This window comes from Ostrea edulis, chromosome 1, assembly GCF_947568905.1.
Source record: "Ostrea edulis chromosome 1, xbOstEdul1.1, whole genome shotgun sequence".
Classification (NCBI taxonomy): Eukaryota; Metazoa; Mollusca; class Bivalvia; order Ostreida; family Ostreidae; genus Ostrea; species Ostrea edulis.
The window spans coordinates 42,843,895-42,858,409 of NC_079164.1; the positions used below are offsets into that span (position 1 = coordinate 42,843,895).

Genomic DNA, 14,515 nt, shown 5'->3' on the forward strand with positions numbered 1-14,515 from the left:
CATGTAAACTAAAGCTGATGATGACGTTTTGATAAATATATGAGATTTATTGAAGATTCGTGAGACGTAAAACTTCTTTTAGTGTTAATCATGCTGTCAATCCCATATCAAGAATAACAGAAAACGAATTAAGTTTGGGTTTAGAAGTATATGACTACGAGGTGATGTTTGATTTAAAAGAGTTTTGCTCAACCTGCCTGTCGCAGCGGCTCCGTGGTTAGAGTTTCCGCTTTGTGACTAGATGTCGTAGGTTCGAGCCCTGCTCGTGACGTAGCCACGTCACGTCAAACCTAAGACGTAAAATAGGTAGTGATTATTCCTTTGCCAAACAGCATCATGGTAAAAGTTAAAAGGCGCGAGTCCTTAAACACCGAGGTCCCGTGTCACGACAGACGTTGACGCGTTAAAGTACATTCACTGCTACGGTCCTGAGCAACATGCAAGGGTCTAAATGTGGTACTTCACCTACAGCAGGTGATGTTTCAATATGAGGGGAAATTATCGAAGGAACTAAAGCAAATGATCAAACAAACAACCATACCTACTATGTACACAGAGGAAAGGTACGGATCATAGAGGGACCGCCCCCTTTCAATAGGAAGTCCCTCACTAGTGGTGATGTATTTCCTATTAAGCATAACATTATCTTGAATTGTAAATTTCGTTGTTTTCACAAACTTCAGCGTTCCATCCCTGGGCAGAACCGTGTCTTGACCCTAACGAAGAATGGCAAGGTGACAACGTGAAAGTTTTTTATGAGGATTATTGGTGATAAGTAAAACAATACCGCCTGAGCGTCGTCCACTCGGACGGGCAGCAAACCGAACGTCCAAATGTCACCGCACACAAATTAATCAAACCCAACTCCTCACACCTCGTAAGCCATATTCTCTGACCCACACAGTTAGCTTTTTATCAGAATGACGAACTAGAATTTACTGCTGCCTGCTACTGTAGCGAATTCTTTTTATTTTTGATTGTTATTTTATACCATCTGAAGTAGCAACATAATTTAAAATGCCCTGTTGCAAAAACTTGCAATCTGGCAGATATTTCCAATTAAATTTGACATTTAGTGTCCGTTGACGGAAACCCATGAAACCCAGACTTATCAGCTGTGGAATGTGCTACGTCACAAATGCAAACCAGCAGTAGAATTGACAATGGTTACACCATCAGCAGAATTATAGATAATTGAAGGAAGTGATGTAATTCGTGGAATCAAATGTTGTAGACAGTAGTAAGGAATCCGACAACACACCAACAGTAAGGAATCTGACACCAAGTAACACATTAGAAGGGAAGACTGATCAGGGAAATGTTGATCAAGGTATTGTTTCATATCGGCTTGAACTTTGAACCATTTGCAGCTTCAGATGAAGAGAATTCTGACGGAACAAATTACATAAACTGGCATGATACAATGTGATGAATATAATAATCTATTATATGCATGTCGCAGTGGTGGATTTAGAGGAGGTGACGGGAGTTGCATCCTCCCCTTTGGTTAAATATTTGTAAAACAAATAGTTGGTATTTTTTGTTGCTATTTTGGGCCATCTTTTAGGATGAAAAAGGTACAGACTTGTGTCACAACCCAACCTCCTTCGAAAATAGTCTGGATCCGCCCCTGTGTAGAAGATCCATCACACTGCTATTCAGGTATATGTATGGTGTTAAAATGTTAAAAAACAAGAGATGTTAGTTTACATGATATACCTATGAAACTCAAATAAAAACAACTAAAACAATATTATATAGGTGTGAATAAATAAAGTGTTCATGATATTTTTATTAGCTGTTATTCTTTTGTGGGGAATCACTTAAGGTTGACATTAAATCACGAAATTTTAATTCAAAGTATTTGGCTTAAGTCATTTCCTTACGCATTACATTTCAGCATACAATGGTTATTCCTCCCCAATTTGATTGCGTTTACATCTTCTTTCACTTCCTAGGAGTACAACGCCACCATCTGCAGAAAAACAAGAAGCGCAACACCTTTTTTTCTTTAATTTATAGAGTGTGCAAGGTTTTTTTCAAGTATATGTCTGCAAAAAATGACTATACATCTATACAACGCATCCAGATTATGAATCTATCCTTAGAATGCCAACCCAAGCTGTTGATGATCGAGTACCGGTAAATAGCGTGATCTAGACATACTGGACAAGTACAGGTGAATTTTGCTATAGAATTTTGTAAAACTATTTGTGAATGTTTTGATATGGCTAAAAATCACATTTACCTCAACAGTTACCTATGTAACCACCTTTATTTTTGCATTATTCACAGATTTTTACTTGAAAATTCAATGGAAAATCATTACGCAAAAATTAAAATCCGTCAACTACGTCTTTTTATTGGTGCATTTCATGTATCAATGACCGATTTACAATTTTGTTTGATCAAACAATAGAAAATCCCACGTAAACACAGCAAAATCCTATTTCATTTGATGCGTCAAAATCTTGGGTATCCTATGATCTTAACTAGTCATTCTTTGTCTTCACGCATATAGTGATATAAAACTTCGCTTATAGCAAACAATGATAAAATTGCCACCTTTTATTTAATGTGGAAAGTATAGTAACTTTAAAGGAACATCCATTTTACTGTATCAGCGCTTCACTATGAAGATAAAAAAGAAGCGAGATAGATCTGACACACGGAAGGTATTCAGAGCATGCTATTTAGCGGTAAAGATGTATGTTTATTGTTATAACAATAGAGATCTCAAGATCTTAACAAAACATATCCCCCGACTTAATGAAATTTTAAATAGCCGGATCGTGTATGTTATGAACTTTTTATACACGTCTTGGTGCTCTCTGTTTTATTCGCGACAATGATAATTCGCTCACCGTCTGATAGCATCTTCACTTTGTCACCATATAAGTGCGCCATTTAATAAGATCTGTCTGGCCAAGATTGATTATAAGCGCCGTCCTATGCCCCAGACCCTCATCGAAGACGTTCCATGTCGATGCCAGGGCAGGGTCATCGATAACTGTTAAGTGTCATCTTCTCATTACCTGTGTCACAAAAATCACACCTCGCTATCTCCGGCCCTAAATCACTTACGCTTTGCGTTTTGTTGCATTATAATGACTGTTCGTCTCTTTGCTACATTACATAAATGATCAACGAAGAGTATAACACGCTATAAGATGTCAGTAACTAAAGACAGTTATGGTTACATACATCTTTCTATTTTATAATACTGGTACGCTACATTATGGCATAAAGAGAAGACAGCTTATTTCTGGGATAATACACACAGTTGATGTCATGTGACCAAAGAAAACTAGCATCCACTACAAACATGTGATGCCATGGGACTGAAGAAAACAAATATGTTTAAAACACGACGTAGTCGCAGATACAGTGCAATCATAATGCACTGTAACTTCCGCTACAAACAGTACCTCACGCTGCAAAACAGTACCTCCCATCTCCCGCTGCAAACAGTACCCCCATCCCCCCATCTCCCGCTGCAAACAGTACAACACATCCCCCCATCTCCCGCTGCAAACAGTACAACACATCTCCCGCTGCAAACAGTACCTCCCATCTCCCGCTGCAAACAGTACCTCCCATCTCACGCTGCAAACACTACCTCACACCTCACACCAGTACCTCATGTCTCCTGCTGCAAACAGTACCTCATGTCTCATGCTGCAAACAGTACCTCATGTCTCATGCTGCAAACAGTACCTCACATCTCATGCTGCAAACAGTACCTCACACCTCCGGCTGCAAATAGTACCTCACACCTACAGTGTATCGTTGCAAATAGGTCACTGTATTTTGTCGTCATTCATTGGTTGGTGAATTACAGAAATAGTATCTATTGCATAATGTACATGTACAAGTAAACTGATCGAAGTTTTGGGATGGCTATTGGTCGGGGGACTTATCAACCTACAGAGATGTCTTAGACGGATACCAGAGATAATGTTATTCCTAACAGTTTAACGAAAATTCTCATCGCAATTTTCCCTTGCTTCGGACCAGTTCATATACAAGCACTGTTTTGACAGTAAATATGAGATTTGACACGATGTCTGGACGGTCAGTATATATCTGCTAACTCATTGAGGACATGAAGTCTGCGGTGGGCTAAGCTGCTGTAGGTCGTTCACTCGTCCAGAAGAGCAAGACACCGTGACTAACGTTACTTCCGAACGCCTGTCTGACGTCTCGCGGGACTGACGAGACTTAAATTCGGATAACCTCGGGGTTTGTTCAAAGTGGAATAAAGATATCCTTAATAGGGGAATAGGAAAGGGAAAGTTTAGACATTTATACTTTAGGTGTTACAATAATAACTGTTATAGATGAGTGTCACCAATAATTAATTAGGATATATAAGTGTCATGTCGGCTCGCCACACTAGCGTTTTACTATCAAGAAGTGTTTGTCGGTAATAAAAACAAGATCTGATGGGAGTTTGTATGGTCAGTACATACCGGGGGCGCGAATCAGCGGTGAACCGGTGCACGTTGGTTCGCCCGTGTCTCGGCAGCAGCTATAAATGCTGGTTTTAGTGGAAATGGCGTTCTTGCTTTATTGAGTACAGGCACCGTTTGGACTATATACCTATCTTGCGCAGTTATAAATGATGATCTGCTTGACATTCAATATAGTTGTGATGACCAGTTTCAACGCAGTATTGTTTATTGACTTGTGTATACTTAGTGCAACACGTTTGTCTGGGCGTTTTGTTTTTAGTGTGAAATGTTTATATTTAGTTCCTTTTTTCTGAATGCATCCGAAGACAAAGATAGTACACAGAACAAAGGGTCACGAAATGTCTCGAAGTCGTCCTGTAAATTTTGGCAGAATTTCTTTTCCATTGAACCTGACAACATCAAATGCCTTGTTTCGAACTCATTAAGGGGGAAAAAAATGAAATAAAAAATCACAACATTAGTAACGCGTTAAATCACATGGCGTACTGAACTGTCCTTGTTGACCTCAATTGTCCCCCTTGTTTCTTCGAGACTTTCAGTCGTGTCTTTCTCCTTGAAAAACACGGAGAGGCAGAAATGAAACGTCAAATTTAACAATTTCTTAAAAAATGTTTACAGAACAACCAGCATGACAAAAATGTGTTCTTCGGGTAAGGTGGTGAATACATTGTAAAACCGAGATTTTCCAGGGCTGTTTTAATGGAAGAAATGGCGCCTAGACATCAGTTTTTGTATTTCTCATTCTTGTAAACGTCTTGCTTTTGGAGAAATGATTAATGGTTCGATACGTGAAATGAGACGGCTAACTTATGAAATGTTATTTCTCTGTAATGTTCATTCTATCATGACATATTGCTGCACTTACTGTATTCTTTAAAAAACATGTGTTAATTTTCAAGTTTGGAATTCAGTGGAAGTCTTAGACAGGAGTAAAATGTTCACCTCTAGTTATACATCAGATCCGGAAAAATAGAAATAAAACTGTGAATGATAAATTAACCCTTTGTAAAAAGGCACTGGTGTTAAAGTAACTAAAAAGATAATTTACAATGATAAAAACAAAACGCTTGGAAATGTTGCTTATGTCATGTTGCTGGCTATAGATTTTAAAGAAAATTTACGGGGATAAAAAAGCTTGGATTACTGGCAAAATCACAGAAAGGGGAAGTGTTCATTTTATCATCATCTTTTGCCGGGAAACCCCGCGTTCGATTCCCGGCGGCCACGCTTCATGTCTCAGACGTTCAAAATAGGTACAGTGGCTGTTCCTTCAACAAGCATTGGGTATAGTATAAATGAAAGTTACGGGTCTATCAAACAAAGGTCCTGTACCATATGGTAGGTGTTGGCGCTATAAAGAACCTTCACTTTTACGATCTTGAGCGACATGCATATTATATGTGTGCTTCATCTATGTACAGCTAGTGACATGAGGGGAAGTGATAGATTGATTGGTTGTATATTGTTTAATGTCCCGCTTCAGAATTTTTCACTCATATGGAGACGTCACCATTGCCGATGGAGGGCTGCAAACTTTAGGCCTATGCTCGGTACTTACGGCCTTTGAGCAAGAAGGGGTCTTTATCGTGCCACACCTGCTATGGCACGGGATCTCGGTTTTTAAGCCCCATTTAGTGGCCTCTTACGATAAGCAAGGGGTACTGAGGACCCATTCTTACCCGGCTCCCCACGGGATGGGAAGTGATAGAATGAATGCGTAAATCAACACACAAACGAACGAACAATAATGAGTTCAATATGCAATAATCACATTTGATGGGTAGGAGAAATTGTCCCAGTAACAGAAAGGGTTATAGCCACGATTTGATCCGATATTTTAAAATCTTTATTAACTGCGTTGTTCACGATGCATTATATTGGGTCAACTAACTCTAAACGTCAGATGTCAATTTACAATAGGCGCGTTACAGACATCACAACTCTGATATACAAACGATATCTATAGAGCCTTTATTTGTTTAACTCTGATATACAAACGATATCTATAGAGCCTTTATTTGTTTAACTCTGATATACAAACGATATCTATAGAGCCTTTATTTGTTTGTAAGTAAAGTAACTACATGTAGTACAATGCAGCAGGCATTAACAATACCGGTAATTTAGTCCTGGTCATAACAAACGAAAAAATCATTATGTAATTGAAAAGGAATTTTTACCAAACACATTAGGTTTATATAACTTTAATAAACAACAACAAGGCACAAGCCACGTTTACATAACAAAGAATTGTGAGCTCTGTAATGTTCACACTTGTTACTGAACATGTTTTGTTGGGCATTTCAAATAACGTGGACAATGTACATCTTTATTCAAACTGAATCCGGGTTAGAAGAGGTCCTCAGTACCCCCTTGCTTGTCGTAAGAGGCGACTTAATGGGGCGGTACTTCGGATGAGACCGCAAAAGCCGAGGCTCCGTGTCACAGCAGGTGTGGCACGATAAAGATTCCTCCTTGCTCAAAGGCTGTAATCGCTGAGTCTAGGACTAAATTTCGCAGCCCTTCACGGGCAAAGATGACGTCTCCATATGAGTGAAAAATTCTCGAGTGGGACGTAAACGATACACAACCAACCACCAAACTGAAAAATAAAATAACAAAATTTTCTGTTCAGATCGAGACCATGCCAGGTTGCCAAAGTCGCCAATTCAAATCCCAGCTAGATTATTTGATGGAAAATACAATAAAGCTATTTTTGCCAATCCATGACAGTACTGAAAGTAATGCATTCGTCTATATTACTCGCGAACCGCAGAATAAATATGATTTGCGTTTACCGTGTTGTGCATGTATACGTGTAGAAATGCTCATTTCCCACAACCTAACATCTATATACAGAATGTACCGTGTTTGGGTGCGGTTTTTCTTCTTCAGTGTTTCATCTATTTACGTTTCGTATGATAAAGTCGAGTAGTGATTGAAACTGGCTAAGAGGGTATAGTTTATATATAGAACATACAAAACCGTTTATAGAGTCCTTCAAATCATTTTGTTTTATATTGATAAAATCTGTTAAATACGGTAATGTAAGTAAACCCAACAGCAGACTATAGTAGAAACTGCCTGCTTTTCCAGAAAATCGAATTGGTTGTTACACAATTTGTCAATGTCCATTGTATCTTCACCCACTATAACGGGGAAATCTGTGATTGGATAATTAATTTCATTCAAACAACGGTGTTTGAAATATTTTGGAGTTAAATATATTTTATATTGATATTAGATTTCCACTTGCATTATTTCACCTAGAATACTCTTCATTTTACACAATTAAATAAGTCTGAACTATAGCTCGTATTTGAAATTCCATCAATCAAAATTTTGTGTTTTACTTTTACAAACATATTCCATCTGATTTTTCTAGTTGTTGTTTCCTAGTTTTTGTTTCCTATTTAGTGCTTGTGTGGTCGATTTTATGACAATTCTGTACAAATCCATACGCAACAATGACTGCAGCCATACCTGACAAACTGATTTACATACAAACCGCAAGATAACTCTCGACACTTTAAATGTGTCATCACTTTGTGTAACAGGTCGGGTTCTAAATGATGCTCACAACACACGAATTTAAGGCCCTGCTTTCAATAAATTAACACCTTTCCTAGTTTATTGCGTGCATTATATTGCGCAATATTTAAACAAATAGAATGAAATGATATGTTAGAATATTTATTATCAGATGGGCTGGCATTCCGTTCAATAAGCCAAGATTTTAATAAAACATCTCGGTTTGATACAACTGGTATACCCCCCCCCCCCAAAAAAAAAGATTTAGTAAAACTTTACTTTTAAAGTTTGCTACTTTGTTTTTTTTAATCATCATATTCTTGACCACGGGCCACATGGAAATGGTGTCAAATTCTCAATACGTCATGTTTAATGTTTAGAAATGTACGCGGTTTTATAGGTCGGACGAGTCCTGCCAAACATGTATTATTACCAATAAACGGTTACAGTCATGGCAGTAAGAACATAGATATAACCTGGATATAAAAGAGACATATCTTATCGAACAAGAGGCGACAATTTCACCGCAAATGTTGTCTGGGACTTAATTTTAGCACTTCTGTGCTGTAAAACTGACGCCGACGCCATATTCGCCGGCCATTAATGTCTGTTGTCTTCGTCACCATGCCAACCACAAAATGACGAATTCTTTATTGACAAAAAACAGTTTACAAAACAAAGACAGATGATGATTGAATATAAAACTTTTCTAGAATATCTAAATCCTTGGGAAAAACATTTCGTATGTCTGTCGAGTATAACTTAGCATTTCCGTATTGTCCCGTGACCAGAATCCAGACTCGGAGATCATGTAAAAAGATATTGCCCACAGCTTGAGTTTGTAGTTTATGTTTTAAATAGAAATTCTTTATCGATGAATTAATATAAGGTGACTCCAGCAGTTTACAGTATGGTCTTTATTCGAAGGTCAAAGGTCAACGGCAGGTGCTGGTATGAAGTATTCAAAATTTGAAATTCTGATTACGAGTAACATGTACCCCAGCTTTTTGTAATAAGCAAAGATCACTGCAAAATATAATGTATTGTAAATGTCTTACAGTTGGAGTTCAGAAGCCAGTCGATGTACAGATATATCGTGTCCTTGCATTGTCTGTTTGTGATGGGGTTTTTTTTTTGTCAATTTAATATCAATATAAAAGTGACGAGCCTGCTGTAATCAAATTTCTGAGCACCATCGCCGGGCTTGATCAAGAACATTTTACTTTGAAATATCTATATATCTACTCAACTTCTCGTTCGCAAGACGTCTTCAAAATGAAAATAAAAAATCCACCTCACGGTTTCCGCACATTTGTCTTCATTTGACGCCATTGTTCCATGTGTGGGTTTGTTTGTTTTTTCGAATGAAGAAGAATGTTATACCAAGCGTACGTTGGGTGTGTTTAAAACTTTTATCATTTTAAGGACAAGATTTTTTTTAATGAAGGAGTATATTTTTTTTGTTTTTGCTTTAAAATGGTAAATCCCTTTCTCTTTTTCTCTTAAAGTTCTGTTTTACACATGGGATATTTCTTCAGATTACGTAAAATAAATGAAAGAAAACCACATTCACAATAAAAGACAAGCCAGTCCTTTCAAGATTTGTTACAGTAAACGACAATGACAGCGTCTTATTACTTAACATGTCTCCTGAAAAACATCTACTAAAATACTAAAACAGTGATGTGTATTATATATTGCAGGGGAGGAATGTGTGTACAACGGCATGAGGATATGACAGTCCCCCGTTGATGAACATGATAATAATTAACAGACCATTACGTTAATTAGTACGGACCGCGTTGAGCTCGTCACCCCTCCTCTGTTTGCCGCTGGTTAACACGCATTGTTCCGTGTAGTTTCCATGTTTAGAAGGGGATATTCAGGCCTAACCCGTCAGTAACGGTGTTCCTGTCCACGATGCCGTGTAAATGGGCAACCTAAAAGATCTGAAAAATATGGAATCCTAAAAAAACCTTCTATCTTTCTATTATATTAATAAATACAGATAAGATAAGAAGAGATAAGTTTATTTCAATTTTGGGCCCCGAGGACATAACAGCAAAATAATTTACATGTACTTTTGATATTAGTGTTGTGCAACATTAATTTTAGTAAAATATAGTAAGAAATTAAACAGCGAATTATTCTGTATTTCAAAATATTTAATTGAAAGGCTTAATCATTTCAACGCTTACGTCCCCCTACTCATTTTAATTATTTCTTGCGATTCTTTGTTTAAATTATATTCAACTTGAAAAGGGAATTAAAATTTTTAATATTTTGACAAAATGCATTAGGCGCGATGAAAAATTATATTAAAAAGTGTGGTTGCATTAGAGCAGTGAAAGGGTGAATGTCTTTCAGTGTTTGGTAGGCTTAAGCACTTGTGAAATATAGTGACACAGACCATTTCATTAATTAACCTAATTTTACCCCATGTTTAGTTCACCAACTTCCTTATAAGGGAACAGCATTGAACATAGTGTTTTACAGAAAGTCGGGACGTAGGAATACAAGGTTAGCACTGGTTTGACAAATTACTGCAATTAGGGAAATACACGGGTTCGACGTTTGCTGTTCTCGAGAAGACTGAAGGGCAATGATATAAATGAAGCTAAAAAATATCGATCACGTAGACGGATGGCAATAATAAAATATTCTTCAGTTTACATTTCATCTATTTTTTATGTAACTTAACTTACAAACGCACAGAATATACACCTTCGGGATATGTTTTTGTCATACACTGTAAAATTTTAAATTGAAAAAAAATTCTTGGTATCACTTCACGAGAGTGCACCATTTGGTATACATAGAATGAATGCTGCTCTTGCTTTCGGACATCGTGAGGTTTTCAGATAAAAATCTCCAAACGCTTTTAAACATGGACAATTAACATCCTGCTCTCGAGTTATATTTATGATTTTATTTAATGGTAATTACTAAAAATTCCAAAGAGGCGCCTGGCATATGGGCAACTGTACTTATGACATTACACTCAAAAAATCAAAATCATTTCTGAAAAGAATCGAATAGATGTCATTTGATAGATAAGGATCGGTAGTCCCTATCAGATCTAATGTTCACTTCACATTTTGTCAGATTTGTAAAAGGTGTTTTAGCCGTATGAAAAGTAACAGTTTGAAGGGAGTTAATAGGTCAAAATTATGGCCATGTCCTTTCACTATCCCAATATAACCACAATACACCAGTAATCAAATATGACAGATGCCATCTCTCTCTCTCTCTCTCTCTCTCTCTCTCTCTCTCTCTCATACGTACATACGTACATTGTTGTTTTGCCAGAGTTTTGACAGTTTCCTTGTTAAGTGTGAAGTATTCTCCATTTACTACTTTATCAACACGTTGTCGAAGTCATTTCCTTATTCATAGTGTAAAGTGTAAATAGGTGGAATAATTTATTTCGAATTTTAATTTACGCACGGAAACGTGCAATTTTATTCCTTTTTATTGTATTTTATTTTTCACTTTTTCTCATCTATTTTCTCTGTTTCAATTATCTAGGTTTGTTGTTTCTATAACATGATAATACGATATATATGTGAATTAAATATTCAACCAGAAGTTTTACATATCATGTACATGTATATATGAAAATAGAAATATGTTATAAATATATAGTATTTGCTTACACCATTTTCCCAAACTTCTTGATGACTCAGATGAGTACACTCGGCGAACATTGTGGCCAAATTCAACAATATGAGGGAAAGTTTAAAACAGAAACTTCCATGATATAGATTACGTTTTTGGGGGAGAAAATGAAACTGCTCACATAATGGGTCTCTTTACTTAGCTCCTAGTAAAACGACGACAAAAAACCAAAGTATCGAGAGCTACATTCCTAACCCCTGGGCTCGTTTCCGCAAATCATCACATCTTGAAGTCAACGTGTTAAATCAATGAGAAGAAATCAACTCCATCTCAAGAATGCTGTGGGTTTTAGCACCCTAGAACTAATGGAAGTTTTAAAAGCAGAATTAAAGTCAAGTATTTTTAAGAAATATCACTGTTCTCCCATTGAGAACCATTATAAAAATTTCGACACTTGAGAAGAGGAGAAAGCGTAAGATTGCGTTGGCACTTAGCCTTCAAGATGTCACAACCGAAAGGCTCCTCGGGAACCGAAGAGGTCTTTTTCCAGGCACGTGGAGTCGCTTCCACGACACACAGCTATCCATCAATTAGAAATTCTGCTGTTTCCTTAATTGTGTTGGAATGTCAACATAGGAAGGATCGAATCATGTTTTTTTTTTTATTTTTATCACGGGGGTGGAATTATCACGTAGGCCCAAATCTATTTCATTCTTGATTTGTATTCATGAATTTTACGCACGAAAATAAAAGTGCATATAATATAATGTTCTAATTCTTAAAATCAACACAATTCACTTATTGGGAGTTTTCATTCTATATGAAAGGTACAAGCCTGTACAAAAATTTGAAACCTATCCTAGCGTTGTACACGTGCCGGTACGTTTCCAAAATAGAATGATAACTCTTTGCGTATATATATACAGATCATGCACCGTCCCGGATGCTATCTGGAAACCGCAGATTTCACAATGGATAATGAGCGTGGTTGTCATGTCATGTAAAATATACATGTATAGACAAAAAAGTGCTGAAAAGTGTCAATCCATTTACAATCAAATTCCGATAGTATTGTTAACAATTTTGGGGAAAATAGCATCGAATACTTCCTTCTTGATCATCAATCCTGGTCTTTGCTGCTCTCCCTTTGCATGTCTCTGATAGAAGGAATAGCTTCGATGCACATATGAAAACTGTTGCGAAAGTTTTTATCGATTATCGATGCATAAATAGATCTCCATATTTGAATGGAAAAGAATGGATTTTCCATCGCGCCATACATTTATAACGGCAATTTTAATAAATTGCATGTTTACTCAAATAATAAACTTTGAGTTGAGTTTGAAGGTTTTAATTATAGTATACATATTCCACATACAACTAGCAGCATATCATCTAATAAAATGAATTTAGAAAATTCGAAAACTTTTAATGAAAAACACGGTTTGCTCTTATAAATGCGCCATATACATTGTAAAACTCGATTATTGTGCGTGTTAAACACACAAGTAAGTAAAATTCTAAATCTTGGCGATGTACTCCGAGTATTGTGGAATTCTGTTCCTTTTTCTACATAATCACGTGATTATCTAAGTTTGGACAAAGTGATATATATGTTTGTTGGACCCCTTAAACATATAATAATAAATGATCGACTCCTCCTACCTAATCAATCAATTACTCATCAGAATTGTGGTATATTGTTCTATAAATATTAACAGGAAGTTTTCCATCGTTGTTTGCACATAAGTGTTCCATTTCATTCTCCACCAATGTCTGTAATTCGTCTGACAGATCTGAGACTACAAACCCAGACTCATTCTCGCGTACAAACGGGTGCGTTCGATTTGTTCTCAAGTACATGCAATGTTCTGGGTATGAAGTGTTTTCTCCCGACACTTCAAGCCAATGCGATAACATTGCGTGGCGTTTTCTCTCTTCACTTCACAGACATCCACCCTCGTTTACTCATGTAAAAAAGCAGAGCGAGGAATCTCTGTGTCTCCACCGTGCATTCTGCTCTCCATCCTCAGACGACTAGGGGTTTAATTTGAGATTTTTATGAGGACTGGAGAGCTTTATGGAAGGCGAAAGTTGACAAAAGTTTATAAACACTACGCCCAATTCTCGCATACAAGGCTCTCGTCTGTGGCCTGAAGAGCCGGTAAACAGCTCACTAAGTGCCTCGCGAGACGTCGGACCCTAGTCTCGAGAGCAGGGTAAATAGTCCTGACGCGTGCTGCTTCGGTCTGTATCTAAAATTATGTTTTATCTCTTGTTTTGCGTGAAAATTAACTTTCTTCACGTTTACTAGGCGTCCATATTCAGACCAGACACGAAAGAGCTGCGTAAAATTTATTTACTTGTACGTATCGTGAGAACAAGACTCGTGTTCAATGTATCGAGGGCGCTTAGTTAGAATATGGAAGGAATTTATATTTGTAGGAGAATGACAGTTTTCTTGATGGATACAAAATTCAGAGTATTTCACTATTAAAAAATTTGAAGGATTTTTCATAAAATAGCCACTTAATATTTTAAATAACCGCAAATAAATAACATTAAACATCTGGAGTAGTACTCGAAATCGTATTGTTATCATGTCTCTGATAAAAAGCGGTAAAATTTACACAGTGACTTGAACAAATTTGTTGTTTGTTGCACTGATAACTACTTATATAACTATATAAAGATGTACAAATGTACATGTACATGTTGACACGGTCGTGTATGTTCTTTGATGTGCGAAGAAAATATCCTTAAAATTGAAAAGTGACAAACATCGTTGAACTAACTGAATGCTTTTCGCGTTAACAATACAATATATTGTGGCATGAGCGACAACTCTAGTGGATCGCATAAATTGGAATTTATATCGGGCTCGAAACTCT

At 36.9% G+C, this 14,515-nt stretch overlaps 1 long non-coding RNA gene across 1 annotated transcript; it reads left to right on the forward strand.

Moving 5' to 3' along the window:
• The first annotated feature begins 1,152 nt into the window (after nucleotides 1-1,152).
• Nucleotides 1,153-11,303, forward strand: LOC130050223 (uncharacterized). The gene is made up of 4 exons (XR_008798647.1): nucleotides 1,153-1,330; nucleotides 1,568-1,662; nucleotides 1,959-2,179; nucleotides 9,710-11,303. It is a non-coding gene; the product is annotated as an uncharacterized LOC130050223 (long non-coding RNA).
• The last annotated feature ends 3,212 nt before the right edge of the window (nucleotides 11,304-14,515 follow it).